Source organism: Lactuca serriola, chromosome 7 (genome assembly GCF_051521515.1).
Source record: "Lactuca serriola cultivar US96UC23 chromosome 7, Lser_US96UC23_V15, whole genome shotgun sequence".
NCBI lineage: Eukaryota > Viridiplantae > Streptophyta > Magnoliopsida > Asterales > Asteraceae > Lactuca > Lactuca serriola.
Window position 1 is genome coordinate 98578666 of NC_136414.1, and position 7659 is coordinate 98586324.

Genomic DNA, 7659 nt, shown 5'->3' on the forward strand with positions numbered 1-7659 from the left:
GTACGGTTCCTGTGCTTCCAGTAGTATGGGCCCATTTTACCTTCCACACCTACCCGTATTTGTCTCAGAAGATCATCACGATAACCTTAAAAATATTCATTAGAATACACATATACCCTATTCTCACTTCCTAGAGAAAGTTTAGGCATCCCTCAACTGGTCGGCCGACCCCACGTAACTCATCCATAAAACTTCCACCACTCCCGCATCACTCATGTATGCTAATCATACATAACACCGGATCCTATAGACAGTCGAGTACTTGATTCTACCCTAAGCCCACAACCAAACAAGGAACAGGAAATAAGGCTAAATAAAACATTCTCAATCTATAAAATCTTAGTTATGTATAATTTTGATGCATACACTAAGTAACTATAGTAATGATGTCAATTTCATATAAGGATAACCCTAGGCTATCAGCCATCATATAATCAGGAAATTGTTATCATGCAATTCCTGAAGATCTCTAGCCTATCACAAGCATGTTGTTCTGACATATTACAATATCAAGTAACAATGTGGTAATTTAGGGTCTACATACTGGCTCCGACTGATCGTACCCATCGCATTCCCTCTTGATTAATTTTGAAAGTCATTTTTTTAAAACATTTATATTTCCTTAGTTTGAGTCTAGATTCACATGGGTGTTCCTCCAATTCACGCAGACCAACGCTCTGATACCAACTTGTAACGACTCAAAAATCACAACAAATTTAAACTTTTAAAAACAACCCATAGTCCTAAAAAATTTTCAAAATCATTGTTTCCAAATTATTTACCCTTATCAGAGTATCCAAAAATCATAAAAAAAAAACATAAACAGAGGGTGTGTACGATCACGCCTTCGCATTCTCGTAGTCATCAGAAGTACCTGAAACAAAAACTAAAAGTTGTATGCCAAAGCTTAGTGAGTTCCCCCATAATACCACCATACAAACACATATAATCAACGAACAAGCATGATGGGTCCAATCAGTCATTGGACTAGAACACCCATATGCCCATCACCATCAGGCTAGATTACCCCTTCCCCGCAATCAATCATCGGAGCGGAATGCTAATATATAATAGGTCCACTCAGTTATCGGACTGGAATACCAATATACAACGAGCCTACTCAGTCATCAGACTAGAATACCCACGATCTATTGACTCACGCACAAAGCAGTAAAGTCTCAAACCAACACAAAATGTCGAAATATAATAGATAACAAACATAATCAATAGACAGATAATCTTACAATTAGAAATCATTGGTAGTCCTACAGATCCACCGGTCTATGCATACCACCAACTACCATATAATCAGACAATTCTATTTCATACTCATCATATCAATGTATAGCAGGATATCAATCCAGTGTGTCGGCCTTGGTGCCTTCAACCCATAAGTATAGTGAGGAAAACTTACCTTGCAGTCTGAACAATAGTTGATGAGGTCCCGACTCTGAATCTCACCTATAACCGTCACCTATTCATCTAAATGACCAATTCTCAAACGCCATTCAAAATACCTAAAATACCCCTTGCTCAAACTTGGTCAAATCAAAGGTAAACTGGTCAAAATCAACAAGTCAATTGATTCAACCCATCCGAGTCAACTCAATCTAGTCGACTCAGCCGAGTCAACTCAGGACGTGTACATGGGGCGTACTCGAGCATTGACCACCATCGGGGAGGCTGACCACGTACGCATTGCATACTCAAGTTACACAGGGCACACGCGTAGTTATCCCAAGAACCCATTAAGAGCTTAATGCATTAAGCTTTAATGTCAAACTTCCAGATCTAAGGCTAAAATACCATAGTGAGTCAGAAAGTTTTCAACTTTTTGACTTTGCATGTGCTTTAAGTGCCCAATACCCCAAAGTACAACATCTTAATACATTAAGACCTTCTAAAGAAAGCATGAAGCAAAACTAACCATCCAACCCACATTTTTATGACTCAAGACCCTCCCTAAGGTCTGAAAGGACGACTTATTGGGTCAAGAACATGCCATGCTTAAGAATCACCATTTGGACCAAAAATTGTCTTAAAAGAACAAATGTCTAAATCTACAAGATGGAGTGATAAACTTGCAAGCTTTATACCTCTTTGAGGTTGCAAACAAGGAGAAAACTACAAATCCAAAGTGCTTCCCAAACTCCAAGCTCTCCATACCACTCTCCTCTTCTTCAAGCACACTTCAAGTCACTCCATAGGCTCCAAAAAGCTCTCTTTCTCTTAGGGTTTGCTTGGGGGGGGGGGGAGGGGTCGATTTCACATAAGGATGCTGAATAAGAATGAGATGTAAGGCTATAATGAGGTTTAAATATGAGCAAACCATGAAAATTAGGGTTTGCATGATCCTAACGTACGCCATCCACACAAAATGTACGCCCAGTGTACTAAGGCACGTCCTAGTACGCTTAGTGTACACACATACGCTCAACATACTACCCAGACTCTGAAATTACCAAAATGCCACTACGGGCCCTTTTACACTCTTTCTTTTACTTAGGGACCAAAATGAAATATAATTCAATTATAGGGTCAAACTTAAAAGTACCTCATCATTGGGATCTTACAAATAGAAAATGACATGGGATCTCTCTCTATCGCTCTTTCTCTCTCTCTCTCTCTCTCTCTCTCTCTCTCTCTTTCTCTCTCTCTCTCTCTCTCTCGTGTATACTCCCTTCTTTCCTAGGTAGACACCTTTTTTCACTCTCACTTGTCACTAATGTTTCTCATATCGCCCTCTTCAGCGAGACTATTTTGTTAGTAACCACTAGCATCTCCCTTCCTCACAATCTCAATCTCTCGTCTTAATTTTCTTGCTATCATCATTTACTATATGAATCACTACCGACGGTTCCATATATTTGAGAATAAAGTTAAATTACACCTACTCCAATTCCACCATCTCTATTTCCCTCTAGCAACTATGCATCGAGCACCACCCACACATGGACTCATCAAGTTATAGTGAGCCACGAACTGCAGATCGAGCTAAATCAGAAGCTATCCACCGTATTTAATTTAGGTTTTGTTATTAGGTTTTTATTTTGATTGAGGTTATTATTTTGTTTTGAAATTTTATGAGATACCAAATTTTGACTGGATCAATTTTGAATGATTAACAATTATTTTAGTGGTGTAGATATAGGATTGATTTTTAAAAGAAATCTCGTTCATTTACAGATTTAATTGTTACATTTGATTGAAAGAATTCTTACTGAATTGTATTTCTTCAGAGAAAGAATAGATTATATTGAAAGGATTTAATGACGCGAAGATAAAAAATATGAGACGAATGGTGGTAAGGTGGAGGTTGTTGAGGGCTCTAGGTGGTCGGAGGCAGTGAAGGTGGTTGGAGACGGTGATAAGGCTATCGTGTTTAATGAGAGGGATAGAGGAAGATGGGGTGAGTGTAACGTCCCATATTCCGAGTCCAAAAATTTCAATTTTGATATATCGATTTAGAAAACATTTATAATAAAACATCACCATGTCATATCATCTCATAAAACCATAATATCATGTCTGAAAATCATATCATCAAAGTAGTAACAATGTCAGAGTACAATCCCAAGAAATCTCTTGAGGCAGAAACCAATGGTTGTATGATGTGCAGCTACCGCGCCGGCTCCTACCCCTTCGCTGAAGAGGTACCTGAAACAAAACTGAAAACTTGTAAGCACGAAGCTTAGTGAGTTTTCCTATCATACCATATACCATTCAATCATATAGCATACATACTGTCAGGCAATTCTGGGGTGCCGACCTACCCGACACGACTATTATGGGGTGCCGACCTACCCATGTCGAGCCATTCTAGGGTGCCGACCTACTCGTGTCAAGCCATTCTGGGGTGCTGACCTACCCATGTCGAGCCATTCTAAGGCGTTGACCTACCCTTAGGTCCTAAAACCGAACCTCGGGGACTATTCCACCCCTTACTGCTACTATCACATATATCATAACATAAACATACTATCAGACATATATGGGGTGTCCGAACAACCCTTCGATCCTAACAACCAAACTGGTGGGCCGACATTGTTGTCGTAGACCCACCACTACTGGAAGGTAACTCACCTCGTATGAATGAATGTTTTCAATCCGGGTGAGAAGTCTCTATCTGTTGCTCTGGCGATTCTCCTGCTCTAAGGAGCTGTATATGCTACACAAAATTGAAATCTTCTGGTTTCCTCTTGGCTTCTCAAGCTTTTCCTTCTTTCTTGTGATCACAAATAACCAAAATCACCAAAAATAGCCTTAGATCTCACAAAACGATTAGGGTTTCGGTATGAGGTGTTCTGGGAGCATAAGGGACGATGGAGGCTGCATTACGACGTTTAAATAGGGTGCAATCCCTAGGATTTAGGGTTTTGTCCAAACGGAGCCTACTCATCGAGTCAGTTTGCCGACTCGTCGAGTAGGTCACTAAACTCCCGTGTCCAAAGTCGATTCTACTTGACGAGTTGGACCTTCAACTCGCCGAGTCTCAGGGCAACATATTATAATTACTTGAATGAAAATACGTCCTCAAAGTCTGCTGCTCGATCTTGAAAAAGTTTTGGGTAATGCTCCATATTCTCGTCATCTGGCTCCCACGTCCATTTCGAGCCCTTTCTGTGCTGCCATTGCACCTTCACCAGCTCGATCCTCTTGTTCCTCAGATCTTTTGACTTCCGGACAAGGATCCCCACAGGCCGCTTAATGTAGTTCAGACTGTCATCCACCTGAATGTCCTCCAGAGGTACCACCGCCGAGTCGTCCACCAAGCACTTCCGTAGCTGGGAGACATGGAAAGTGTTATGGATCTGACTTTGTTCCATTGATAGATCCATCATATATGCCACCTTGCTCAACCGGGCTATAACCCTGAAGGTTCCAATATACATGGGGCCCAGCTTGCACTGCTTCCTGAATCGGATGATGCCATTCCATGGCAACACCTTCAGGAGGACCATATCCCCGACCTGGAACTCCGGGTCCGAGTGGCGCTTGCCGGCATAACTTTTATGTCGACTCTGAGCGGTCTAAAGCCTGCTCCTGACCTGCTGAATCCTTTATGTCGTCTTGTGAACCACTTCGATGCTCCCCATGACCCTCTGGCCCACCTCACCCCAACATATTCGGGTCCTGCACTTCCGCCCGTATAACTTATCAAATGGAGGACGATCGATACTTGCGTGGTAGCTGTTGTTGTAAGAGAACTCAGCTAATGGAAGATACGTATCCCAACTGCCATCGAAGTCCAACACGCACGCCCGCAACATATCCTCTAGTTTATGGATGGTGCACTCGCTCTTCCCATCCGTCTGCGGGTGAAAAACGATGCTAAAGTGTAGACGAGTACCCAACTCATTGTGGAATTTCTTCCAAAATCTGGAAGTAAACCGCACATCTCCGTCGGAAATCATGGAGACTGGCACTCCATGTTGAGCCACCACCTATCGAATGTAGATGTCGGCTAGCTTCTCGTCCGATATACTCTCCTGGATCGGTATGAAATGAGCACTCTTGGTCAATCGATTCACGATGACCCATATGGAATCTACTCCCCGCGCGGTCCTGGGAAGTTTGGTGATGAAATCCATGGTAATATCTTCCCATTTCTACATGGGAATATCTAACGGCTGCATCTTGCCGTGTGGTCTTTGATTCTTGGCCTTGACCTTCCTGCAAGTCAAGCACCGCTCCACATACCATGCTACATCCCGCTTCATACAGGGCCACCAATAGTCTAGACGAAGATCTCTGTACATCTTTGTCGCTAGAGGATGAATGGAGAATCGGGACTTGTGCGCCTCCTCCATCAGAACCTAGCGCACACCCCTGTGGTATGGAACCCCCACCCCGTGGTGTAGTGTCAATAACCCTCGGCTGTCATAGTCGAAGGAGGAAACCTGACCCACTATATGTTCGCTCTTCCGAAGTTCCTCCTTTATAGCCTCCTGTTGGGCCTCTCGGATCTGCTCCAACAGTAGAGTCACTACTTTCATCCGCATGCAAAAGTCTCTGATCGGTGCTGCCTTATGGCTAAGCACATCGGCCACTACATTGACCTTCCCCGGTTGGTAAAGGATCTCACAATCATAATCCTTCACCACATCTAACCACCGACGCTGCATCATTTTCAGATTCAGCTGATCCATGAGGTATCTCAGACTCTTATGGTCCGTGTAGATGGTACATCGAAACCCATAGAGATAGTTTTGCCAAATCTTGAGGGCGAAGACAACCGCCCCCAACTCCAAATCATGTGTCGGGTAATTTTCCTCATGGGGCTTCAACTGTCTCGAGGCGTAGGCGAGGACATGCCCTCTTTGCATCAATACCGTGCCCAAATCCGAAATAGACGCGTCGTAGTATACAAAAAAATCCTCTAAGCCCTCTGGTAGGGCTAAGATTGGCGCCTCGCACAATCTCTGTCTTAGTGTCTCAAACGCTGCCTGCTGCTCAGGCCCCCAGCGAAAGACTACGGCCTTCTTCGTTAGCCGAGTCAAGGGTGCGGCTATCTTGGACAAATCCTGGATGAATCTCCGATAGTAGCCGACTAATCCTAATAAACTCTGAATCTCAAATGGAGACTTTGGAACCTCCCATCTTATCATGGCCTCCACTTTGGCCGGGTCGACCATAATAACGTTCTGGTTGACAAGGTGCCCTAGAAACTACACCTCGCGCAAGAAGAACTCGCACTTGGAGAACTTGGCGTATAAGCTCTCCCTCCCCAGAGTATCCAAAACCTCTCGCAGATGCTCCCCATGTTGCTCTTGTATCTTGGAGTAGACCGGGATATCATCAATAAAATCTATCACAGACAGATCCAGCATCGGTCTGCACATGCGGTTCATGAGATCCATAAACATGGCATGAGCATTGGTGAGCACGAAGGGCATCACCACGAACTTGTAATCTCCATAGCGATTCCGAAAAGAGGTCTTCTAAATATCCTCATCTCTGACCCTCATCTGATGATAGCTTGACCGCAAGTCTATCTTGGAAAACCAAGATGCTCCCTAAAGCTGGTCGAACAAGTCATCTATCCACAAAAGTAGGTAACGGTTTTTCACTGTTACCTTGTTCAACTCCCGATAGTCTATACACATCCGATGCGACCCGTCCTTCTTCTTCACAAACAAAATTGGGGCTCCCTAGGGTGAACTACTCGGTCTAATGATTCCCTTGTCTAACAGCTCCTGCATCTCAGGAGGAGCCAACCGATATTGTGCCTTGGCTATCGGAGTCGCACCAGGGACTAGGTCGATCCTGAACTCTACCTGCCTCTCCGAAGGTATCCTAGGCAACTCCTCAGGGAATACATCCACAAACTCTCGTACCACGGGCACATCGCCCACCGTCGCCTTACCCGCTTCCCGTGTATCCATAACATATGAGACAAATCATCTGCAACCTTGCTGAATGTAGCGCCTAGCTCTTGCTGCTGAACATAGAGCTGGTCCTCGCGGTGTCCTCTCGCCCTGAACCACCAGCTCTCCCCCACTTGGGGTCCTGATTTGCACCAACTGCTGCGTGCAGTCAATCACTGCCCCATTGGGGCTTAGCCAATCCATACGAATAATAACCTTCTCCCGCTGGAAAGGTTTGGGAACTAGATCTACCAGGTAATGCTCCTCGAACAGCCTCAAAACACAATCTCGG